Genomic DNA, 27,871 nt, shown 5'->3' with positions numbered 1-27,871 from the left:
TGGTTTTAATGATGTTTTATTTAATGAAAGTTAACCATAATTTTTATAATTATGTACCAAGCACAGTGTAAACTTCTGTTTTGTTTCTACTTATTTCTCTGTTACTTTTATTTTTCTAAAACTTTTTTGTCAATCATATTGATATATATCGTGATTTTGCTGTTATATTCATAATTCTGGTCATGACAGTATTGTTTACTCATGTTCTTGTTTTCTGTTTATTTTTTTATATTTAAAAAAAAATAACTTTAATAAATGGCTTGTGTAATTCATATGACAAAATGTGAGGTAAAGTTCTTTAATTTAAATCAGTTAAACCAGACTTAAACTGTATGCTAAGAAATAGTCTGAAATACTTTAATATCATTATACATAGTAGTCCAAAGTTATTTTTCCTATTTCAAAATTGAATAAGTAATTGACTAAGAAAATACAGCCATGCAGTTTTCAATATTGTGTAGAACAATTCACACAATTTTTATAGACATTTCAACAAATTTCTTTGTGTTCACCATTCATTAGGAGCTCTCAGAAAATTTTACCAATGTTTGATTTCAGTAATCCACAGTGGCATCTGTTATCCTTGTCTTTAGCTTCATGATGTTTGTTGTATGTGTGCAATAATATATGGTGTACTTAGCATACACCCTTACTTCTTTCCTGTACTGGCTTCTATAATTATACTGCACCACAGTCACAAACTTGGTGTTTGAATTGGGCTACAAAAATTTGAAAACTGCACAGTTGTATTTTCTTAGGTATTTAAAATTTCTGATAACCTTGTATTTATGTGAAACGACAAACCTCTCTCTATTGACTCAGATTGTGATTGGATTTTTATAATAATTAAATTATCAACTAAAATCATTTTGAAGTATTTTGTTTGTGGATATGATTTTAATTAAAAATATAATTAATTAATCTTCTATTCTTTCTCTTGTGTTGTATTTACCGTATTCTTCTTCTTTCAAACAAAACTATCTCAGTCTTCCTCTGCCCTCTAAGTATTGCTAAAATAATATTTGTGAAAAAAATATTCAGATAGAGCAATGAATTTATATTATTGGTAGTAACATTAAAAAGAAGAAATTTCTGGCCAAACAGATTAAAGCCTGAACCTCCTTTGCAGGTAGTTGAACCCAATTCCTGGGAAGTTGTAGAAGTAGTGTTTTTGACTGTAACAGGGATTTCTGTAGTTGATACATTTATTGCAAATTCATGCCAAGCTCTTATAATTCAGTAACAAGAAATAAATGCAAAAAAAAAAAAAAATTTTGACCAAGTAAATGCAAACACAATAAAATAAGTGTTAAAAACAATTTGAAATGGCAAAGAAGCATTTTTGTAAATGGTAACCATGGGAAAACATATAAACAATGATGAGCCAGTGGAGAAAGTGAGGATTGAACAAAAATAGCAGAGGGAGTTAGCTGTGTCAATATAGTGTAATACTATTGATGGATAGTAGCTACGTGACACACACGTGTTCAGAAATGTTACAGACTTGATGGGGTATATAGACTGACATGCTGATTGCAAAAAAATTCTTAGAAGTTCTTAGAGAGCAGAAGAAGGTTGAGATAGTTTTGTGTGATTAGAGGTAAATACCTATTGTAAATACATTTGCAGTGTAAGAAAAGTTAACTTTCTAGTGATGATAGGTTGTCTGTATGATGATTGATTTATTGACAAATAATCATGAAATTTGCTATGTCAAATTAGATTATTTCTTGAGTAAAAGACTTTAACCACATAAGAATATTATGTATGTGTTGTCTTTTTTGTTCCTGATAAAATTTATTTATAGACAATATCGTATTTTTTTCACTCAGTATCAAATTTGAGTGCTTTAAACTGTTCAGAAACATTTTTTGTTCCAAGAGAATAAACTGTTGTAGAAATGACTGTTATTGTACATACTGTATGTTGTATGAGATAAAAAGTGAATGTTCTAAGAAAATCTTGTAGAAGGAAGCTTTTCCTTTCTAATGCATAATGTTTTATTTGTTCTGTTAAAGAACCTAGCATTGTGCACAGCCACTCTGCTGTTTATTCTCAGTCAAGATCGATTGACAATGGACCTTGATGCTGGATCACTCTCACTGATGCTGCAACTTTTGGAGACAGATCCTGAAGAAATTGACCCAGAAATGCTATCACAAAGTTCTTCAGAAGATGGGGATGTTCTTATTGGCAGAGTTCAGGTCTCTAAAAACCGTGAGAAGGTCAGACAGCTTTGTGAGCAAATGAAACAAAAAGGGCATGCAAGACATCTCAATTTAGACAAAATAAATGTAAGATCTTTTTATCAGTATATAAAATCCTTAGGGTTCTGTAGTATGTGTTGCAAAAATGTTATGTAAATAATATATATTCAAAAGAATAATTCTACGACACTGTGTTCCTTTATCTATTATATGCAGCTATTTAATCTAGTTATCCAATCATATACCAAACAAAGTTTAAATTGCTTAAGAGACTTAATATTAAACACAACCAAATATACATTATGCAAAAGTAATTCAAACTAATATTAATAAGCATTATACATTAAGTACCAAGAAATGGATAAAGAAAGAAATCTCTGGGTATTGTATTAAAGAGAAAGAAGAAACTTTTTAATATCAAATTGGTGTGTTGATTGCAATACACTGACGAAATGTAACTTAATTATTGAGAGAAATAAGACACTATTGAAGATGTATTTTGAATTTAATTTCAAAACAAGTAGATTATCTTGTGAAAAATTGTAAAATAATAGTTGATTACTACTTTGTAATTTCAGTTTCATTATTCTGTGAAATACATATTTTAGATATAAAAAAAGCAAAAAATAAGGAACATGAAGATTGTATATCAGGTTTTCAGCATTTTTATATTTGAATTAAAATAACCTGCAGATATAATTTGAATAAAATTAAACAACAGTGTGATATTCATTAAACTTTGATACTTTCAACCCAGTGTATTTAATTAAAGTGGATATTTAAGTGTTACAACTGAAAGACTTTTAATGTATAACTACAATATTAGGATACTGTGATACTGTATGATAAATACATTCTTGTTAAATTTCTACAGACAGGAAATTTGGCAATGGAAACGCTTTTGAGTTTGACCTCTCGAAAAGCAGGTGAATGGTTTAAGGAGGAAATGAGATCACTTGGTGGTTTGGATCATTTAGTGGATACAGGTATACAGTGTTGAAGTAAATTAAGTCTTGCATTAAAAGTTCTGAGTCCTATGAGTGGTAACTTGTATAGAAATATAACAGACTCTGTTGTTTGTATTATTTTTTTAAGATTGTGTTTAATGAGTTTCAGAAAATTATTGTATTTTCGTGAACACACTCACACAAACAAACAACAACAAATATAGTATTGTATGTATAGATAACCATATGGTAATATCCGATTTCTTATCTAATGTATAATTTGATTAACTCATTTACATTGGTCTCAATCGATGTGACTTAAATCTTGACCCCAAATTGACCATTATAGTTTCCATGTTATAACTTTAATATGTTTTGTGTATCTTAATGAAATTTTGCAAGCCTTTCAGTAATCCTTAAGTCTTTTATAGACAAAAAAATCAGAATTTTCATGAAATATTTTCACTAAAAAAATTTCCATAAATATATTGCATCAGAGTATTGACTGCCCAAAGTGCAAAGTGATTTTCATGTTAAGATTAAAAATACATTTCTTTACTTGAAAAAGTAAATTTTCATTTTCATAAAATCTCTTAAATAAACTTCAAAAATTTTTTGAAGAAAAACTTTATATTTTATCTTCTTTTTTCTCTTCTCTGACTCAGTTTGGTCACTTTAACTGACCTTGTTAACCACCATAAAAATATTAAATAAATCTAGTTTACTCCTTTTACCCTTCTAGAATTATTTTACATTATAACTTGAAACTACATTTGTTTATTCTACATAACTTTAAACTTGTAACAATATACATCTCTTTCTACTTCTGTTTTATTACCCTTCAAACCATGTCTAACTAATATTCCCACCACAAGTTGTAAGTAACTTGGCGAACAGGTATCTCATGTTACTCTCTCGATTTATGTAGCATACACCTTACTCAAGTTACTTACAAGCATATCTTATGTAAATTGTATGTTATTATTGCTTATTTTACTTCACCTTACCTTATTTAACCTAAAAAATATTATAATTTGTACAATTGTTATTTTTATAATAAAAGTAGAGAACACACATGAAAAACAAGAAATGTACTTACTTTTTTTTTCATTGTTGTCACTGTTGAGTGTCAATTAACTTTACTTTTTTATACTAATGGTACTACTACACTTAAGTATATTCATGTACCATGATACTAAAGTGCTTTAATCAAATATTGAATGTAGCTCAGTAAAACCTCATGATGTGTGTGAAAGGATGTTCATAGCAAGAGAGTTAAGGATGTTTTGTTCATCTTTCATTAATTTTCAGTTTAAGTAAATTACCTCACACTAGTGATTACTGTGATCTGTGTCATTTAGAATTACAGGAGTTAAGTACATTATATTAACATTATGTTGAAATCTCATCATGTCATTACAGCCCACTCAAAGATACCTCAGATTTTTATGTATGTGGGGGCCAGTTTCTTTGTGATAGATGTCTGTAACTTGTTAGTGATAAATTTTAACAATAAACAAACAGCACATAATCCACTTGTTTTAAAACAATATATTAAAACAAGTAAAATGTATATATGAATTTTTGTTGATTATCACAGTTGTATTCAGAACTTTAAATAATTCTCTTTTTGTGTGCCAAATTTCACACAGGTTGGTCAGTTGCTTTAGAACAAATTGTTCTAATTTCTCTTGTGATAATTTTACTTTAAAAACAAACAAACTATATCTCTTCATGGATAAACTCACAATCATACAGTTTAGTTCCAACTATCTATATAACTAATTTTGTTGTACTTCTTCAAACTACATTTTGTACATGTAATTATAGACTGACAGTGGCCTACATTGATCTGCACTGAAAGATACTATGATACAATAATACTCAATTCAAACAACAAGAAAAACTTTTAAGTTTCTAGTAACATGACCCAGCAGTGCTAGAAGTGCCAACATACAACAGTTGATCTGCACACCATATGAATTCATACGTAGTAGCATAAACAAATGTGGGATAAATTGATGCTTCCAAAAATAAATTTAACATTCCCATCAAACTTGCATTGAAAAAGTTGCATTTATCTAACTACACCTAGTTGCTTTATATCTGACAACTAACATCTTAACAATAGCCTTGCGGCATAGTTCCCATTGCAGAAGTCTCTTTCATGGGACTGTCATGTCCAAAGCTCGCCCCTCCTGCTTGCTGCATACCATAATCTGTGTATATGTATATGAAAATTATAGTTTCTCAGTTACAATTTCAACAATCTTATTACATAGAAATATGTTGGTCTTGCATCTGGTGACTTGAACAGTAAGTTTTGTGTTGAATAACATGAATACTTGTTTTTTTCTCTAGCTACTTGAAATATGCAACATATATCACTTTTCCAAATGAAGTATTTTTTTTATTGTTTTGTGTATTGTTGCCTGGTCCACTTGAATGGCTTTTGCCACTGATCTTTATTTTCTTAGATTCTCACCTGTTAAAAGATGCACTTTGTGTACCATGGCTGGAAAAACTACCTGTTGTATGTCTTTTGGAATGTCCCTGGTGACCTAAGTTGATTCATATTAATTTACTTTCCAGTACCATTAAGTACAATGGATATCACTGTCTCAAAATTTCTAAACCTTGAATTGGAACACTTCATTATGATCTTTGGATAAATATGTTGTGTCCAAAAGGTTTTTATTCATACTATTCCTAAAGTTATCCATTTTCAGCATACCACTTTACCTAAAATAAATGCTAAAAAATGTCAATTTTGATTCATGCCTTGCCATTGTGAGTTTTTATCAGCTGTGGATTTCATGTGACTTGCTAATTTGCATATTGAAAATTTTTTAACATGTTGTACACCTACAAACTACTAATATCAAAGATTAAATACAGGGTGTTTGGAAAGTCACTGTGCAGTTTTGTAATCATATGTTGTCATATTTCAAGCCAGCAACTGATAGCGGTGTTTAGAAACAAAAGAAGGATCCAAGCCTGTATTGATGCCAACTGGGGTCACTTTCAACATTGTTTATAATTATCATTCATATTTACCTCCTGTATTGAAACATGCCTGTTAATAAATATATAAGTGCACAGTGACTTTCTGAACACCATGTATTATTAACTTGTTCAATTTTCACTATAAACATTTTTCTAGTTATATTTTAATGCTTCCTGTTGCTGTTACTTAACTAAATACCATTTATTTTTAAAGTTTAACACAAAGTGATAAAAACAAATATGTTTCACAGAACATTAAAGTGTTTGCTGATTTACCAATTATGTGTATATACACATGTTTTAGTTCCTTATAACAGTTGGTATATAGTTTGTTTTTGTTGGTTTTGTCATCTATCCATACAGAATTGGGTTTGATTTATGTAATTGTCATTGTTATACAGTGCTGAATATTTGCATGTCTTGTAAAGGAAATTACTTCATGCTCAACAAAATTTTTTTTTTTTTAATAGTAAAAGCCTGTGTGGGATATTTTAGTCCAGAAGATCCAATGGAAGATCCAGAAGACATCCAGCTGGATAGGATAAGAAAAATTGACAGATGTCTTAGAGTTTTAGAGAATGTAAGTAGTTTTTGTATTTTTTGGATAATTTTCTAGTGTATTCTTGATGGATATGTTTGCCATTGCATATTTATGATATTAACTTGTATTAATTACCTATGCAAATTTATTAATAAAAATTATCTTATTTTATTGTAGTCATATATATAATTACAGCAATGATAACTGTTTTTATTTCTTTTTTTTAATCAACTCATTAAAGGCAGTTGGATGGAAAAATATTTAGTATAGTGGTGAATATTTGAGTTTAATGAGTGGTTAGGTGAGGAGTTGGTGGGTAATAAAGAAATGGATTAGTTTATTTTACTTTTCATGTCAAGATAGCACATTATCAAATATGTAAAGAGTTTGTCCTTTATTTGCATTTCAATTTAATGATAAACTGCTGTTTGGGATTTATAAAAAGCAACAGTTATGATAGACATCCAGATAGAGTAAAAATGCCAAGAAGAAAAGAAGCACATGGATGTTCTAATAGAATTGTTAATCATTCCATTTGATATTTGAAACATGGTGTGAAATAAAAATGTACAACTGTATTAAATATATTTTGCAGGATTGAACTTCCATCCTTTTTAGAAGTATTTATAGTTTTTTAAGTTCATAGGTAGTTGCAGTTTTTAAAAAAAAACTTGTATATGTTGAATAGTTAACAGTAGGTTGAAATGCTATAAACTGATTACATTTCCAAAATAAAAAGTTGTATTTTTTTAAGTAGTAATGAAATATAATGCATTATTTTTTCAATTAAATATGTTTTAGAAATTTTCAACAGGTAGTATGTTTAATATGTTGATATTTCAAAACACTGAGTGATAAAGGTTTAACACTTTTCACTGAACTAGCTGTAATTATAAGCTTAATTTCTGTACTATTTAGAAAAAATCTTCAGTTTTTTTTTTTTGTCTGATAACTGCAAAGCTTCATAAAGTTTGGTTTAAATACAATTTAGTATACTTGTAAAAATGTTATAAAATTAGAAATGCTTTGTACCAAAATGAATATGTACAACTTTGTTTTTTAGTCTTAAAACCATAATCAGAGACATATTTTCAGCCCTGTTATGACCTTTCAGGTGTCAAATCACATTTATGTGAGATTTCAAAAGTAAAATGCAATAATAATTATAACTGTATTTCAACCATTTTTAGCTAAAATATGTAAAAAACTGATATTTTATCAACTTATAACAGTTAATTAGCATAATTTACAAATATAAATGAAAAAAATGTAAACATATTTCTATTCAGCTTCAAGGAATCTTGTAAACAACATGCTTCTCAGTTTTCTTTTTTAGAATGTTTCTGCCCATTTAAAAGCATATGTCAAGAAATTATCCCTTCAGTATATAACTATTTATATTTTGTTTTTCAAATTATTTTGTTTTTCTTTCTCTTACACCAATTTTATGGTACAGCTATTTATGGTATTAAAGTGTCATCCAAACAACTGCTAATAAAACTCAGTTTTGAAAATATTTTTAAAAAATGTAATTATCATGGGATAGAACAGACAATAAGCTATTTACATCAACCTACAATTAATATAATAGCATAAAAAGGAATTCATAGTTTTATATGAAAATGACAAAGTAGATGTCAAAGAGGTGAACAATGGCATTTTAACCCTTTTACAGCAGATAGGTCAAAGTTTGCATGCTGTGACTTTTAGAGAGTTACTTTCCAAATATTATCAAACTACTTTATTATCATTGTTTACAAATAAATGTGGCATCCAAATATGGCTAGTTAATTAAACTTTAATATTATAAAAGTTTTAAGTTTTAAATCTGATAAGGAAATGTTTAAACAAATCCCCAGTCTTCCCTAGTATGAGAATTTTGACATTTAATTTGTAGGTCTTTCCTCATCTTTACTTTGTTTATTACACCTCTGAGAAGTGTGGAATTTAATGTAAATTATTCATTGTTATGTAGGTGTTACTAAAGCAAAGTATACTTTACAGACTTCAGTCTTACTTGGTTACGGAACCATAATCTCAAAAATAATACCCACTTGCCACACCCACCTCTAACGTCTTCTCTTTCAATTTGGCATAGTTATCTGATGTTTCTTATTATATTACTTATAATGAAAAGAAAGCTACAGTTTTAATCTATCTAATCACATTATATTAAGTTTATTTTGTTTCCACTTTAAACATTTTTCTAAGGCATTCATTGGACAAGCTTAAAGACTGTTATTACATTGGTAGAAAGCCAAATAATTTGATAGCTACAGGACATTTTTTGCATTTATTTCACTGAGTTCTTAGGTATACTGTGTAATTAAGTGATTGTTTAACTTACTGGTAGTAAATATGATTTATTAGTATAGAAAAAATAGGTTTAACTTTTGCTGACAGTCAGCAGCAAAAAAACAAGGACATGGATTGGACTTTATTTCTTGTTTTTCATGTGTATTCTTTATTATTGTAAAAGTAAGCAAAATTAGAAACTTATTAGAGTAGATTAGGATAAATAATATTCTTTATAAAGTATGCATTCTAGCAGCTTGTACATTGTATATTTTAATAGGGTAACTTGAGCTATATGCCTGCAGGGTGATGTATAACTTGTCTAGTGGAATTGTTAGTTAAACATGGGTCAAAAGGCAATAAAACCACAAGGTTTAAGTGTATACTGTTATGAGCTTTAAGTTATTTAGGACAAAGATTTTTAGTTTCCTGTTACACATTGCAGTTGTTCAAGATAGAAAAGAGGACAATTTAGATTTTTTTTAATAGTCATTAAGAGGCTGGTCATATTGACTGAATGCATATAGTGTTGTGGTAAAAAAATGTGTAAGGTTTTACTGAAGGAAAAATGTATTTGTGTAGGGAGTTTTGGAAGTAGCACAGATGAAATTTGACAATTATCATTTGAAGAAAAGTATTTTTAATCTTAACTTGAAAATCACTTTGCACTCAGAGTAATAAACACTAACATGGACAAGCTCTTAGTAAAAGTACTTAATTAAAAATCTGAATTTTTGTGTACAAAAGACTTGTAATATGTACTAAAAGTTTGCCAAGTGTTGTAAGATACACAAACATATTAAAAGTTATAATATAGTCACTTTGGGTTTATAAACTCTGTTGAATCAGCTGAGCCTGTAGTGAGAGGATTAATGGGTAGTTTAGATGACTTGGGAATAAACCACAGGTCTGTGATTTTTTGTAAATGATTGTTTCATTCTTGAAAGAATTTGATAACTCAAAGATTTATTTGTTAAGTATAATTCAAACAATATGCATAAATAACAGAAATGATTAGTTATTGAAAAGATGTAAGTTGATTTTCATCAAGAATACTGTTAGCAAAATTATTTTTTTGAAGTTTGTATCATTTTGACAGGTAGGTCCAAGGTCACTGATAAAGTTATATTGGTTTTATAATGTTTTTTTTATGATATGTAACTGGAAGTTATGACTTCTGAAATCAGCAAAGTAAGGTATGAAAAGGAATGTGTTTAAGAAAGCCAGTGAAGTAGAAATTGAGTAGATATATAACATAACATATAACAACCATATGAATACCAGATGTTTGGCCTTTAATTAAAAAAAGGAAATTGTATGTGAATTACAAATAAATAATGTTTTTCTGTGCTGAATATGTAATATAAAGTTGAACTTAAATATTAAAGAATTTGTAATTTTCCCATCACCTGAGGTTTCAAACCAGATTCTTCAGGTTTTGCTTCTTGAAATGGGTTCCTGCACATGGTGAGAAGACCTCCCCAAAAAAGTTCTTTATCTTCATTTTACTTCCTTTGGGATCTAAATATTCATCCACGTGTTTGCTGTTTATGACGTTCTGTGAAGGGGAAGAGAGGATCCTTGTGGTTAAGGAATGTCATCTTGATTGGTGGGTTTAGTTCCTAGTTTAGTCTTGGAGTGGCTCATCAATAGTCATTTGACTGATCCTGTTGGACTAAGGTCAACTAAGTACCAGTGTTAGATGTTCTCAGTGGGTGTTGTGGATATTTTGTAGTGGTAGAAGTTGTAGCAGCCTGATTGGCTCTCCTTCACTGCTCTCTCAGTACTTGATCTTGCTGTTATTAGTTTTTCATCTATTAACAACTGTGTATTTTTCATGCAGCTGTTCATTATTTTCCCAAAACTTTGACACGTTTCTCACAATATACTCATCCGTGGTGGTTTCCTTCCAGCCAACAGGCACAGAAGGTTCTAAAATGGATGTAGGATATCTTTTGTAGGTATTCCACTTTTTCCAGCCACATTGCCTTGCAACAGGTGTCAAAGCCAGAAGGAATCCTGGACTAATTAAGTTCATTACCAACATCTTTTATACCATCAGTTCTGAAGTTATTTGGGACAAGATTTGGAAGATCATTGCATTGGGAGTATACTTTTATCTCCTTTCCATATTACTCTCCAATGGCTTGGAAGTTGCTGATACTCTTGGGAAGTGATTTTTTTTTCACCTTTTCTGCTTCCTTAGCTATCAAGTCTCAAGTTGAGAGATCACCACTTTCCTTTTGGGGAGATCAACTCTATGATTATAATCACCCATTTGTAATTGTGGAATTTAAATTTGCTCTTTATTTGTTTTGTCAGTGCATCAGTTACCTCTGGTGATGTTTTCTGTGAGATGCTGCACCATCGCTCTCCTTCCTCTCTTGCTCTTCTTCTGGTTGTTTTTAATTTGATTTGGCAGGAGCATGTTTTTCCAGGTGCATGGCATGGCACAAGGTATTGGTCTTTTCTCAAAGTCTTGGAAAGATCCTAAGATTTATTCTAATTATTATTCAGATTCTTTGACTAGTTGTCTCTGTAAGGTTTCAAGAGAGGATGGTTAATGCACATTTTGTTTGGTTCCTTGAATCTAACAACCTCCTTTTACTCACCCAGTGTGTTTTTTGAAGACAGTGCTTTTAATTCAGAAATGATTAGGTCACTTTGTCAAATCTGTCATGAAACCTTGATCAGGGAAGCATTCCTCCAGAGGGAGTATCTTGTTTCTATCTTGAGAAGGTTTATGACACTATATGGAAGTTTTGCATTTTGCATGACCTACATTCATGTTGGTTGCATGACCATTTACCCATTTTTATTTGTAACTTTTTACATGACCAGAGTTCCCAAGTCTGTATGGGTTCAATCCTGTTCCGATCCTGTCTGTCAGGGCCGTGTCTTGAGTGTCAATGGTATTACAGTACAACTCCCTTTCACTATTGCAAACAGCCTCTGTGTTGACAACTTTCACATTTCCTGTTGGTCAATGAGAATGTGATTTATTTAGGTGCACCTTCAGACTGCTATCACTCACTTGTTTGAGTGGACCATGGCAAACAGTGTTACATTTTTTCCTTCTAAGACCATTTGCATACATTTTTGCCCCTGGTGGAGTTTACATCCTGAACCACAGCTCAGTCTTAGTGGTGATGTTTTATAGTAGTGGCTGAGACTATGTTCCTGGAATTTATCTTTGACTGGAAGCTTACTTTTATATTCAAGTGTATAAGAGCACCGAACATCCTTTCTTCCACATCTTGGGGTGCAGGTAGATGTTTCATGCTCAAAATCTATTGTACCCTCATGTGATCAAAGCCGGACAGTGTGTCAATGGTCTGTGATTCAGCTATGGACTCTGGCTTAAAAATGTTGGAGTTTTTGCACAGTCTGAGGCTTAAGCTCTGTACAGGAGCTTTCATCACCGTGCCAGTCCACATTCTGTATATTGAGTCCCATGAACTCTTTTCACCTTGGATATTTGCAATTTGATTTGCAGTATAGTACAAAGCTTGAGTCTGTACTATAAGGTTGCATTTTTCTTCCCCTGTGAGCTTTGCTTGTTGGTAATTGGCAATGTACCATTCCTCCATTTAGTCTTTGTATCCATGCACAGCTTGCTGAATTGGGTCTGTCATTGGATGATGCTTGTGATTCTTATGACCATCCCATTTCTACATGGCTTGTTTCCACCCCATCTATGACTTTTCTTTGAGTCATCTTGAAGAAGATCGATACCTCCAGTTGAAAATACCACTTTCTTTTTGCTAATCATCTTTCAAACTATTTTTCTATTCACATTTTTCAGATGGTTCTAAACAGGGTGACTCTTTGAGCTTTCCTGTGGCTCAGTGGTTGCTCACAGGGTCCCATTTGCAGTTTTTATTTAAATGCTGAGTTGTGTGCCATTTCTCTTGCCTTGAATCACATAGAAGCTAAGCATTACACTAACTGTGGTATTTGCAGATTCTATATTACCCTGTTGGCGCTGCTCTGATGCTGTGCCTGCCCTATGTGTGGGCTTACAGTCCTGTGGTCAGTCAACTTAGGGTGAACATATTCATAACAAGCTTTTACAGATCAAACCTATTGTTGTTGGTTTTTTTGTCATCTGGTTTACAGAAGGATTGTAAGGAGGAAGTTGCCTTTAGAAGGCTTTGCATTGTTTTCTTTTTTGTGGGACTGATCTACCAATGCATGGCTTTCATGATGCTCATGCTGTCACTATGAATGCAAATAGCAGCACCATTTTAGGCATGTTTTTTCATGAGGTTTACACCTGTAGTTGGACAGGGTCATTGGCAGTGGTGACACTGTTCAGCCCGGCTATGCTTTTAGCTTTTTCAGTCTATTTAATTATATTACTTGACTTTTGGGCAATTTTTAGCTTTTAAGTTATTTTTTACATTTTAGTCATTAACTTCTAGTATTTTCACCTGTTTGGCACACATAGCCCCTGTTTCTTTGGATCAGTGACTAATCAACCAATTCCAGATTTCAGACAAAACTGAATAATAATTATGTGCCAGTGAAGTAAATAAAAAAAAAAAAAAATTTCAGTGTAGGAATAGTTTATTCTAGTGTTTCTCATTATATTTTTAGTTTATCCATTAAATAGTACCAGTAACTGTATTATAAACCTCATTTACAAATGTTATTGAAACATTTTGTAAGATGTTTGTGGTATCATATGCCATCTAACATATTCTCTTATTTATAGAATCTACAAAGATACACCACTGATAGATAATTTCACTGGAGCATTCAAAAGTTTGTTTTGTTTTTTGTTGATATATGTGTGTATATCAGTTTTTATTAGCTTGTGTTGCTAATAGCTTTATTTTTTGCATATAGGTGTGTAAACATGTATCTGTATTTTTGTGTTGTCTTAGGTAACATACATGAATGGTGATAATCAGGCATATCTTCTTCACTATAAGGAATCAGCCCTTGTGTCATCATGTGTTAGGTAAGCTGTGCAACTTTATCATTTCATGTGCTGTTTATACTTGCAATTATTTTTAGGTGTAAAATAGGTTTTGTGTTTGTTGAAAATCATTTGTCAGTTTTGAATAATTTATTATTCTTTCAATTTAGAACAAATTTGCATACAGATATGAAAATTTATTTCAAAAAGCTAGCATTCTTTCAGTTATAAATTGCTTGTTAGTTTTCAAAATGTCTAGAAATACCTATTAATTTATTAATTTGTTTTTTTAATCTTAAGACAATACATATCTTACCAGGTAATGATTAAGTTAAATCTATTTTAAATGGAATATTTTAAACAGTATTTGTTTTTGCAATTGAATGTACCTAATGCTGGTGTACACTGTATTGTTCAGTAGTACAGTTAATATTTTTTTTGTACAAACTTCAAACTATTTTGTTATATTTTTGTATGTTATGAATCCATTTCACCTTAACTAATCTAGTGTAATATGATTATTCAGAAATCTGTTTCATGTGTTTTATTAAAAAATGTACATTTGTATAATTTTGTGTTCAGAGTAATGTTTTTATATGAATTTTTATTGTTATCAGAATAAATTAAACATGCATTGATTCATGAATCTAACAGAGATATTGCTGTATAGCATCACCTAATACTTAGCTTATTTTGATGAGTCACTGAGTCATAATTGCATTTGTGCCTGGAGGGTTAATGTGGAAAAGTAACATGCATATATTGTATTCACTACCCTTCAGTCATGTAAGTGAACAGTGTCTTTAAATTAGAAAATATACTGAAAGCATCTTAAATTATAGGTTTGATGTATAAACTATACAGGACAAGCCTTATCCTCTGTTTATTATGAGTTTAATTCATTATGCTTCTGTTTGTGTAGCTCTGACCATTTAATAATACAAACACCTTGGTTTTGAGAAATTATGATGCATAATTCTGTGTATAAGGGGTTAAGAAAATACTTTTCTAGTTAAATGTGGGTTAATATAATAATTGTTTAAAGTGGAAATGACAAATAAAAAATTTTAAACAACACTGTTTTATGGAAAGAGGCTAATTATTTTGTACAGAAACAAGTATTGAGAATGAGTGTTTCCAATCACTAATTTTATAAGATAACTGGTTAATAAGTGATACAGAAGAAAAAGCAGATAGTTTTGATTGTGTTTTATTTTTAATATAAAATAGTCTGAGAACTAGTTTGCTAATATAATTATATATATTTTATATCAATGCCTTTTAGGATGATGAGAGCGTGCAGAGTTAGTATCCCTCACCACCCCCCTCCAGTCTTCACCAGCCATCAGTGACACAGTACCTCTCAGTAGTCTTGAGGGGGCTGGAGCTGCCCTTTTGTCTTGTGTTTTGACACTTCTGAAAGTCCTTCTTAATCTGACGCATGAGAATTGTGAGTTTAAAAAGAATACTTTTCCATTTACTAAAAATGTAATCTCATTGGAAGAAACGTTTTTAACTGCTGTACGTTTAGTTAGTTTAGCTATTGTGAGTTGTTCATTCTAGTCTAAATTCATGTAAACCATGTTAAATAACCACAGTTATCTTCTTTCATCATTTAATAATTGTTATTAATATTTCAGATTTTATATTTTGAAGGTGTGTACTGGTTAAGACGTTGTTTGTGCGTCTATAGCATTGTTTTTAGTTGATTAGTTTCTTATTATTTTGCTGCTTGTCAGGCTTAGGTAGTCAGTTGGTGGGCTCACAATATGGCTTGTTGGACTGTGCTTTGTCATGCATCCTTCAGTTGCCACACTACATGCCTCTAGAACAAAAGTTTGATCTTTTAGTGTTGGTAAGTTGTCTTTATTAAATATTGTGTAATATTTTTAGGAACATTATTACGAATTGCAAAATTTATTAATGTTTTCAAAATACTGCTAAAAAAACATTGTATGCTTGTCTGTATATGACATTAAATTGTGTTTTTTGAATGTAAGTAACCCATATGGAATTACCAATATAAGAATGTCTTGTGTTATATTTCAAGAAAATTATTTGAGTTGTCTTTAGATCTTATATTTATTGTTTCTCTTCAGTGATTGAAATAAATTAATCTTAAAATAAATGAGAACTCTTAGAATCATAATTATTGTGATATCTACTACTGGTACACTAAAGTTTGATTTTGAAAATTAGGGTACTAGATTAGGTGTGTGATATTAATGGAATCTTATGATATTTTGAAAATTAGTGATATAAGTGCAACAAGTAAATATATCAACTTATTTTTTTTTATTATGTGAGATGCAGGTTGACCCTGTGGTAGAGCTCTGGTTTATGAAGCTAGTGAACAGGTTTTGAATCCATGCAATACCAAAAAATATTTTCCACACTTTAAGTTGTATAAGATTGACAGTGTGGATGATTGGTTGAATTGTATTGCTGACTGGCAGCCTTCCCTCTGATCAGTAGCTCAAAATTAGGAAGGGCAGCAGATAATTTTTCTAATTTTATCATAAAAACAAACTGTACATGTATCAAAAACGTTTTTGTGAATATATGCAAACTGCTAGTTAAATTGTTCTCTAATATCAACTAAATATGTTTTTCAGTCTTTGGGTCTGATGATCAACCTGATGGAAAATTGTAGTGATAACAGAGAGAAGTTTATTGTTGCTCAAACTCTTGGGTCATTTGACTCACAGAATAATGGGGAAATGGTGTCTGCAGTTGAGGCATTTGTTGACGTGAGTGGCTTTTATGGTTACTCTTATTTACTGTATATATATATTTAAAAAAAAAACTAAACATAAAAGTATTAGTGGACAGTTAACTTTTAGCCTCTAATGTTTAATCATCTTTAGCAAGTTATAAAATAAGTGCTGTAGTGTCATATTTTATTATTTTTTGTAAAAGTGTTAAAATTTGTAAATATTAAGTGCAGTTTTCAGTCAATTAAATTCCCTTACAAATACTTTTATTTGTATCTGAATATTTAAAATTATAAAAATACTTTCTATTCATTGATTTATGTGTACTATTGATATTATCCATAACACTAATAGATTTTTATTACTTTATATGAAATAACCTTTTGTGCTTGAATTTTGTATAAGCACCTGAGAAAAATTTAATGCAAGTGCAAACAAAAAATTTTGAGATACTTGCTGAACAAAATTTAATTTCCATGCATTGATAACTAGAAGTAAGAAAAAGTTAATTATGTTTATAATAAAATAAGAGAAGAGGTTTGTATTAAGAAGAGCTATATTTTTTATTTTAAATAAATCCATTTTTTTCAACTGCAGGTTTTTGTGGATCGGATAGATGCTGCACGTCAGTCTGAGGAACAAGCAGATGCTCTTTTAAGCACACCCGAAGAAAAAAAGCAACAGGCTCAAAGTGAAAATACAGAAGACAAAACTCAAGAAAGTGGAGCATCTTCATCTCAGTCTTCACAAGCTGATGACTTGGAAGAAACTTTAATGAAAGGTTTTTGTGACTCATATTGTATTTAACTTTTAATTGAGAACCAACTCATCTTTTATTATAATGAGATAAAAGTTTATTTTCAGAAACTTTAAACTCTAGTAGTTTTGCCAGATGTATGGAATGAAAGCCACAAACACAAGGGTGTTTATATTTCAATTATGATAACAAAATAATTACTGAAGAATATTATTAAAATATTATTGTTTTAATAAAGTTCTTTCTTAAAATTGTGGTACTTTTAAAATACTAAGAAAGGTTTAAATGCTCATAGAGATAGTTGTATAAAAACAAAATGTGGGCAGAAGAAATAATCACATCACTCTATTTAGTGTCAATGTGGACAATGCCTGAGAGAGTTTTATTATGACTAAGTTGTACTTTGATTAAGGAAAGTAATTTTGTTTTTCTATAAAATGGAAATATGATATTAAAACTAGTTATGCCATTTGTAAAGATTTAGATTATATGCTGATTGTATCTGTTTCAGATACCTTCTGAGATTATTCAGGATTAGTCAGAGGAGGAGGAACACATAATTCATTACATGATGGAGATTAAATAAGTTAATCTAATGTAATATAGAACTTAGTAAAGCAAAAATATTGTAATTTACATATTTTAATTAAATAAAATCAAATTATCTTACAAATATATATATATGTGTATATACACACTTATTGTTTTTCATGATTTATTAATTCAAATATAATTTTTATGAAAATGATGTCATTTTTATTAAACATTTCATGTATATGTGAATTTTATAATTTCTTTTCGTAATTCAGCTCTTCAAAAAGCAGGAAAGAATATGGAACACAGTATCATTGCAGCCTATATTGCTATTCTGTTGGGCTGTGTAATCCAGCATAGTAAGGTGAGTTTGATTGCAGTAACAAATTCTCAACATATTTTAGGATAAAAATATATGTGTATCTGTAAGCATGTAATATTTCTCATTCTGACTTATCCTTTGGATAATAATTAACTAGCTGCATAAAAATTGAACTGTCAGCTCTTAAATTCTTTGAATGTGATAACTCTACAGATGAACTGAATTACTGACTTACTGTGTTTGATATAATAGGGAAATAATGTGTATATTCTGACTGACTTTTTTACCCATCTAATAATTTGTTTTTCCTTTTTGACAAAACAAATGACTTAAATTAGTTATGTCATATTTTGTAATAAGAACTAAAATTCTCAGTGTATATCAGTTTTTAGAATAGCTTTATGTATTATACTCCATATTGAATTGTTAATAAACCATTCAGTGGGGTTTTGTATAACACTAGATCACAATAAGACTGCTAATATTGATAACCTGTTTTTCATTATTGGCCATATATGGGTTTGCAGGAATAAGAATAGTTTTCACACCACACTGTGTGTTTTACATATACTTAACAAACCTGATAAGCTTGGTATTAATTTAAATAGTTTGTTAGCAGTGATATGAAGTATGCAGATTGTAGTTGAGGTGTAACTTTACTGGCTTAATACAAGTTTCCCATAAGAGAACACATTAGTATCTTGACCATGTGCTTTGAGACAGACTTTCACTGAATATGAAAAGTAAACATATGTGAGTGAGATTTTTTTGTGTTCTTCCTACTGGAAATATATATTTATTTGTTGTCAATAAAGAAAGAATTGTTGTTAAAAGTTATTATTTGTTGTATTTTGATGTAATGTCTTGCAAAAAAAAAAATCTGAAGAACATGATATAACAATATTGAAGTATTATATGTCATCATAAAGATGCCAAATTAAAAAAATAAACAGTTGTTAAGTACAAAGGAAAGGATGTCATGGAACTTAAAATGCACTCTCCCCTGCATTAAAAAACAGTAATATCAGATGGAGATTGGTTTAAATTGCTGAAAGTAATCTTGAACAAGTGTGTCATAAACAGTAACATAAAAATTGTACCACATTGATGGGAACATGCTCTAACATCATGTTTTAAGATGTAGAAGTTTCTGAAGAAATGATGTGATTTGAAATGGTTCTGAGTTACATAAATGATATTTGTAGGGAATGTTATGTGTAAATGGTGGTGATATTTTATGTAGGATATGTTGTACTAAGTATATTCATGTGGTTGAGTTGCATTGCTTCAACCACAAAAATCACAGTACATTAAGTGCCTTATCTGATACTGTTTCCAGCAGTATTTTCATGAGGAAGGGGCTTCCTGATAATATATATCATTGGAACAGTCATATCTTTTTCCAGGTGATTGAAGCATGGATCTAGTTTGTAAGGAAAAGACACAAATCTTTTACAACAAAGAACACTGGGTGAACTGTGGCCCTAGAGTGTCATCCATTGTGCCAGAAGATTTTACTTGTCTAATTCTGGTTTGTGCAAGACACATTGTCACAGCTTATACTAAAGTTGTATTAGACCTGATGAACCATGCTAAGAAGGCTGTGAAGTGCACTGAAGCAGGAGTAATATAGTCCTGACCCAAGTTTCTTCAGTTCTGCTGAGAATGCAGTCTAAGCTGTAATATGTAACAGTACCCCAAACTGTTGTGTGTAACCAAAAGTATATTTTGTTAAACCCAAATGTGTTTTGTACCAAAGATCTTTGACTTCATCAGTCAACTGTGTAGTTTTGGTCAAAGAAGGGTATCCAGACATGGTGCTACGTGTGGAGAAACTAAAAAGAGGAAAATGATTGAACAAAGAGCTGTCAGTGATGTAGATGGAGACAGGTTTTACTAGAACAGAGAATATAGACAGGAGGATGACTGTTATCCACAGTGTTATTCATATTCTTTCCAGCTTCAAATTACAAATGACAAAAACAAATATTTCCTACAACAAATGATTCTTATTTAATGCTAACTAAGGCAGTGTAGTAATGGTTGTTAGTGAAAGTGCATAAGATGTCTGTTTTTAGATAATTTTATAATGTTGGAGTAGACAAACTGCTTAATCTGCTTATGGCACATGATGTAATTCAGCTTGGTAGAAATGACCTGTTATGCAACATAGCTAATTAATTATACTTATTTTATGTACATATTTATAAAGGTTAAAATTCATTGTTTCCTCAGATGGATATGCCTGCTATTAACTATATTTGGCTATGAACCCAATAATATGTCATGAGGTTTGGCAGCTTAGGAAATTTAGGATTGTCCCAAATACCAATTCTAAGCTAAGAGTGCAAATTAGTTTTTGAAATAAAAGACAAAAGTAAAATAAAAGTAATTACACTTGATGTAGTGACTAGTGAATTATGTAATAAATGTAAAAACTAAATAAAATAATAAACCTTACTCAGGTAACCCACTTTTTGGAAACATGCCATTCATCTAACAGTGCACTTAATAAAAGAAATTCAGCATGGCATTCCTACTACATGGTGTCCTAACTGGAACAATTAATTTATTTTAAATAAAAGCATATCAGGTTAGATGCATCAGTTTTCTTACAAAATTGTAATTAGTTAGTTAAATTTCAACCCAGGTACTTTTCATATTTTTGTTTATTGATTAAATTATTGTGATTCCCCCCCCCTACTATGCTTCCAGTTTTGATGTCCATCTTTATAACAGTATTTTAGCTGTTTAAACATACAATGAAAATTCCTCAATAAGTGGAGAATTTAATGTTAATAGATTAGTTCTTGATTGTGAAATGTTTTTAAATGCACATTTGACAGTTTTATTTCAAATATATTTTGATTAGTTCTTTTCCTCATAATCACTTATTTAATCATTTTTTCAGGATTATGCTGATCTTCTGAGAAGTCACATGCCAGATGGAAACTTTGATGTCATGGTAGAAGTGCTCAGAAAGTTCTACAATTTTGTTAATTTGACAGTAAGTAGCTTACAATTGTAATATTAAATGTTTATGCTCAGATTAAGTAGCAAATCCCATACCATGACCAATTGAGTTATAACTTTGAGTAATTTCAATTTTCATCATACTTTTTAGTGACAGAGATTGTCACATTATTGGTTTATATAACTTATATCGTTTTAGGTGTGAAAGAACAAACAAAAATTACTCATTGTAGAACACATTATACCAGATCAGTAACTGAACTAATTGTTGCATAGATTCCAGTAGGTGCTGGAAAGTGTTTTGATCTGTTATTGCCTACATGTCAGGAAATGTGGTCTGCAGTTTAATAGATGTTGAAAGAGACTTTCATTAGCGAATTTGACATTGAAGTCCATCCATGTTTGCTCAATTGAATTGTAAATCTGGTGATGTACTAGCCAAAAATTCAGTGAAATCATGCTCTATGAATAAAACATTATTCTTTGGGATTCAAAGAACTCAACACATACTTAAATTTACTGTTAATACAGAAAAAAATGAATCATGAGTTGTCAAACCACATCATGTATTTTTATTTTGTGTATTTATGTATGGGATAAAGAAACAAGCTGGTGTAACATTGAATGTTTCTTTAACTTAATATCCAAATAAGTGAACACCTTATCAGGTTTCAAAATTTAAGTATGAGTAATGATTCTAACCATTTCATTTTTTTTACTTACAAATGTTTTAGAATTGATGTTTTGTGGCATTTAGAATATAATTTACAAAAAAAATATTCTCAGTTTACATTTCTGCACAAGTTCTAGTTGTCTTACATGCAAAAAAACACTTAGATTTTGTTTAGAATTTTCACAACAAATCCAAAAAATAGGTTTACATTTTTTAATAATCTATCGTCTTCTTAAAATGTAATTCTCAGGTTTTTCTTGTCACGTTTTTTCCTTTTTTTCCCTGATACCACAGCCTTTTGTTGTCACTTTTCTGATCACACACCATGTAATGTGAACAAAACTATTAAATGAAGTTCAGCTTCAAATATAGCTGCAGGAATAGCATACATACCATTTTTGAGAACAGATTATAAACTATTAATTGCATTGTAAAGTGAATATAGCAGCATGGGAAGTCATCTGTGGTTTCATTCAGAATTGATAAGATGTTACTTCTGCAGAGTAGAACAGTGGAATACAGTAGGTCATGTTTATTATATTTTTACAGCATAAATATATAAAATAAGTTATTTATTGGTGAGAAACTGCATTTGTTAGGTATAAGTAGGACTCAATGAAGAATATTATTTTCCAAAAGTTTCTGCCTAACTATACCAGAAGCTATTGTGACAAGTCAGTTCATGGGTCACTTTTTTTTTTCACCAAGCTTTTACAAGTTTCAACTGGAAGTGGGAAAATGTAAATTTGAAACTTACTGTATGTATAAAATGAACTTTCTAATCAAAAATCTAAAAAATAAAGTTTATGGCAAAATGAAGTATTTTTAATGTATTGTTTTAACATGTTGCAGCAGAGTTTTAGACATTTCACAGCATAAATAATTCCCATCCTGTAATAATAATAATAACAATTGTCTTTTCGACTTTTCTCAGTGATTTGATCATTTACTGATTTGGTCATAAACACCTTATCAAGAAACTTCTTTATCATAGTTGTTGCACTGAAGTAAAAAGAAACAAATATGTTATAGAAATTAAGACTTAGGTAAGGAAATCCAATAAAGTGACCATGAATGTAAACAGCTATGCTCCATGTTACTGAAAATTTTAACATATGAGATGAAAGTTTTATATATAAACAAAATTCTGGATAGCACTTCTGTGTGAAAAACTATATATTTTGGTAATACTTTACTGTAAAGTTGAACTAAAAATATTTGTTTTTAAGAATTGATTGAACATTACAAGTGTAGAAATCCTTGAGTAATAGATTTTTTAAAAATATTTTGAAGCAATATCTTTTGCAGCAAAGTTTACTTTGGTATTACTGTTGTAAAAATATTCTTTGAATATATACTTGCAGCTATAAACTTTAGTAGTCACTCTGTAAACTATTTAGAAGAATTGTTACAGATGTTAAAATTACAACTCTAAGATCTTGATGAAACATTTTCTATAAGAATGTTTTAATACTTGAATTTAATATATATTTTTAGGTTATAAATTTAGGAATGACATTTTGCTATAAATAACATTCTTATAAATATGTCATCAAGGTTTTAGTTTGTATTAAAATGTTTCAACAAGGTAATCAAATGTTATAGTAACTATGGCTTGTTAAATTACAGTGATTTTTGTGCAGAATGAAAAAGTATGCAAAGAAGTTGAGAATAGGTATTAATTTTGATTTACTATTTGTGACTTTCAGGGTGTGGTGGGAAATACTGGTGTCAAATCTATACATCGTGTGATTAATATTCTAGAAAGTAGCTGATTGGTGAAGAGAGAAATTATTGAAGGTTTTAGTCCATTAATCAAATCTGCATGACTTGTTGGAATTAACTGCAGTGCTGCTATCTAAAGGTATACATGGAACAGATAACCAAAGAATCCAAAAGAAATTGTAAGAGTCGTACATACATACATACATGTAGTTATGAGGAATGTTTCAAAAGGTTTATAAAAAGTGGATTCTAGAAATATGACTTCAAAGCAGAAGCTCCTTGGGGAAAAGAACCACTTGTATAATGTTTGTGGATACCTTTTGAAATGTGGCTCAGCTTGATGTTGTGCCTTTTTTAAAAATAGGTCATCCACCTGTTTGATTGTTTTGTGAGTGCAAACTTGTTATCATTCTGATTTTCAGTTATGTCCTCACAGATGATAAATGATACCCATTTTCCGAACTTGCTGTTACTTTTCATTTGGTTTTTATTTAACTTACTATAGGTAGTTGCAACATTGGTATTATCTTCAAGGTGAAGGTACTTCTGTTTCTGAAAGATCCAAACTTAGTTTCTTTTGTAAAATGAGTCAGCTGTGAAACTCCTTTACTGTTTTACTGTTAAATTTTTTAATTAATTTAAAGTATCTTACTGGTGTAGTTGTTTATATGCAAAAAATAACTTTCACAAGTGAAGGTTACATTTTCTTTAAATTGATCCAGACTTAATGGATATACAAGTTTTTTTTAAAATTTGTATGATGTTTTGCGTCTACCCACGTCATGTTTTGTGTTTGCCCGTAGTATAAACTTTCAGCATAAATCACACTGTTTTTAAAGACCTTTACTTTTATTTTAGTATGTGTTTTTGGTTATGAAAATTCCATAAATTCTGTGTTATTTGTTCATTTTTATGTTCCCTTCCTTAATATTCTGGTTGGGGTAAAAGAAAAGGTGATTTGGTTAATTAGAGAATATTAAAAAAGAGATAATTACCTGAAACTGCTCTTCTTTCTGATGGATTAGTATTTTTACAGAACTTTGTTGTTTTTTAGAAGAAAGAAAATATATGTACAGTTTTTGTTTGTAAATATTAAGGTTAAAATATGAAGAAAAAATTAATAAAGCTTCAGTAGTATAGACAGTTTCATCACTATAGTAAAAGCATACGATGTACATTATCTTGTGCATTCATGGAGTTCTTGTATGTGTAGATGTTTCATTTTATATTTTCATTTGGATAGTGTGAATCACATTACTTTTTGTAAAGTTATTTTCATAACCACAGCAAAATGACAACGTTTTTAATATGTATTGAAAAAAAAAGACAGTTCATAAGAGAAAGAATAAATACTTTTTTCTTTCTGATTTATAACAATTTTGAATTAGTTACTTGAGTTTCACTGAGAATTCAAGGTATTCCAGTTACACATATAGCCTGTTAAGTGAGAATATATATTTTCCTAAACTTTGTGAAATAGGCTAAACATCATAGCATATATTTATGCATTATTATTAAGATTTTAAATTCATTTTAAAATTTCATTCATGAAAAATCTACAATTATATATGCACATACATATATATTCTCTGTTTTATTTCAAATTGAAAATTTCTTTTGGCTTTTTTTTTCTCTGTTTGAATTAGTGTCATTTTCCTATCAGTGTGAGCGTTCAACACTGTTGTGCTTTGTAAACGCTAATGCAAAGTACACAAAGTTTATAGAAATTGCAAATTTTTACATTATTACATTGAGGTTGAAGTTTGCCATGTTGATTTAGTATAATTATGGAATAACAATCTACATAGTAAATGGGATCAAAAATTATTGTTTCTGTCTTAACATAAGTATCTCAGTATGGTCTGTTGTAATTAAGGAAAGATGAAATACTTTGTGTGGGTATGTTCAAGTAAGGCTGTTTTATTAAATGTTTGGTTACTTTGATAGCTTATGTTTTTGCCTTTCATGTTATGTTTAATTTAGATGAATTGTTTTAAGAATTTGTTGAGTTCCCAGGGTGAATAACACAAGTAAAAAAAAAAATAGAGAACTTCTTTGATTAGGTGAATATTAAAGTGTTAAAGTATTTTAAAGGCTGCTTACCAAGGTAAGGTATTAATTCTTTTGGGCTTTTTAAATTAACATAATGTTTAAAATCTGTTAGAATGATGTAAGTTTATCTCTACTTGTTTGAAAGCATTACTTAATGAAGATATTAACATCACAGATTTTGAAACATAATCTATGTATAAGAAGTGTGTTAGGTTACAATGGCACTTTGTTTCATTCTTTATATACAGGAAAAAAAAAACAAGAAAAAGTGATAGTTTTATAAGTTCAATTGCAATGTAATCAGTTTAAATAATTGGACAAAATTACCAAATATGTAGATTAAACACATTCACAATTTTGTATTTCGTCTCAGATTTCTCTAAGTCATATTGAAGTAGTTTGAATACACTGGTAATTTTGTTTTTTATACTTTGGATATTTTTTACCGTAAAAAAAATTGCTTGTTATAGTTTACTGACGTGTATTTGAAAGGATGTTGTTATTGCCATTCTTAGTACAAAATGCACCATGGATTAGGTGGAGCTATTTTATCTTCAATATTACGAAGACATTGCATCTTGGGGATATCAGCATTGAAATGTTGCCTGTCCTTTCTAATTCATTAAATGGAAAACAACAATATTTGTATATAATCGTATGGACCTTTCCTTACTTTTGACGGTCTTGAAATGTGAAGTTATTCTTTCCCATTTTTATGGAGCCACATTTATCGCCCACAGAGACTAAATTCTGCAAATTATAAATTGAATAAAATGTTTATAGATTCCATGGGCTTGTTAGTGTTTTTTGTTTTTGCGACTTTGTTTTTCTTTTGACACTTGGTATTTTTATGAATTATTAAAAACAGGCTGTATTATTAAAAAAGGATAGTTTTTAATACAGAGAAAATTTCTGGTAATATAGGTTTGACAAGAGGCACCTGTTATGCAGGGTTCTTTGTAGAGAATCTTGGATACAATAGTTAAATCTTTTAGTTAAACAAAGATAATTGACGACTAAGAGATAAAAAAGAAAACTTTCAGAATGAAATTGTGAATTTCAGCGTTTATCACACATAACTTGAGGAAGATATCAAGATGAAATATCTAAATTTTAGATAAAATATATTTAAAACACGTAAATTTTACACAAAATATATTAATCAAAAAATCTTGTTCAATTTTAATACTTTAGAATCATATTTTTTCATAACAGAGGAACTATTTGTTAGACATGCATTTACCTTAAGTGAATTTTTGTCAAATAAATGAGCTGACCATAGTCTTGAAATGTGCGGATTGTGATAGTTCGCGTCCGCAAAAATATTGTTCGTACTTTAGAATGATTTGGGATGTTTAAATTCCATTTATAAGACAGAAGCGAGCAGTTCAAGAGCTGGTAATGGGTGCTGTTTAGTGATTACCTCCGATCTCTCGGGAAAGGCTGTGTCCAAGTAACTATTGTGTAACTTTATACGAAAATTCTAAATGAGTAAAAATATTGAATAATTAAAAAAAGCTATTCTCTACAATTTTATGCTTTTCAGTGTACGAGTCTAGTGAATGTTAGTTACTGAAGTCGAAATGGTCCTTGATGAATATAAAATTAAGGTGATTATTATGATATAAATCTGCAACCTTGCATCCCTTCTCGAGCTTAAAGCTTCAAATGTTGAGCTTTGTAAATCAGTAGTATAAGCTTATCCATGCTGTATTTAAAACTAAATTTATATTTACGTTATTCAAATATCTCGGGACATATTCAATTATTCCATGGTAGATAGAGTACTAAAAACCTCGACTAAACTTCGTTATTTTTATTAAAACTAGTAAAGTTTAATGAAAATGTTTGTGTGTAATAAATTTCACGTTTCTTAGCCCTGAGGCCCACGTGCAGTTCCAAACAAGTTCTAAAGAATGTTCTTTATCCTGTTTTCTCATTTTCCAGACGATAGTTGGCATTCAAGTCAAACAGAACCTTATTTTTTAAACTATCATACCTTTTGCTCACAGCGTTCTTTCTTCACGAAACTTCAATAGAACAAAAACGGTTCTTTTACAAAAAGAGTTACAGAGCATCGATTGGCTGCCTTTCTTTGATGATGGCGGGTCTTGGTTGTACAAGAAAGAGTCTACAGTATTTGATAAATGCGCATATGACACTACTTGAGGGCCCGTATAATAGAAGCAATTTTTCTTAAA

General features: G+C 30.0%; 1 pseudogene across 1 annotated transcript in view; it reads left to right on the top strand.

Annotated features, from left to right (window-relative positions):
- LOC143246304 (wings apart-like protein homolog) overlaps positions 1 to 26,454 on the top strand; it is a 67,601-nt pseudogene extending 41,147 nt beyond the window's left edge. Inside the window, exons 7-17 of the transcript XR_013025908.1 lie at positions 2,019 to 2,294; positions 3,082 to 3,193; positions 6,631 to 6,740; positions 13,886 to 13,962; positions 15,206 to 15,370; positions 15,660 to 15,775; positions 16,536 to 16,670; positions 17,232 to 17,415; positions 18,201 to 18,289; positions 21,159 to 21,254; positions 23,603 to 26,454. The product of XR_013025908.1 is annotated as a wings apart-like protein homolog (transcript). The remainder of the gene's footprint in view (positions 1 to 2,018; positions 2,295 to 3,081; positions 3,194 to 6,630; positions 6,741 to 13,885; positions 13,963 to 15,205; positions 15,371 to 15,659; positions 15,776 to 16,535; positions 16,671 to 17,231; positions 17,416 to 18,200; positions 18,290 to 21,158; positions 21,255 to 23,602) is intronic.
- Positions 26,455 to 27,871: the final 1,417 nt, after the last annotated feature.

This window comes from Tachypleus tridentatus, chromosome 3 (assembly GCF_004210375.1).
Source record: "Tachypleus tridentatus isolate NWPU-2018 chromosome 3, ASM421037v1, whole genome shotgun sequence".
NCBI lineage: Eukaryota > Metazoa > Arthropoda > Merostomata > Xiphosura > Limulidae > Tachypleus > Tachypleus tridentatus.
The sequence above is the reverse complement of the archived record's forward strand: the minus strand, read 5'-3'. Positions and strand labels throughout refer to the sequence as shown.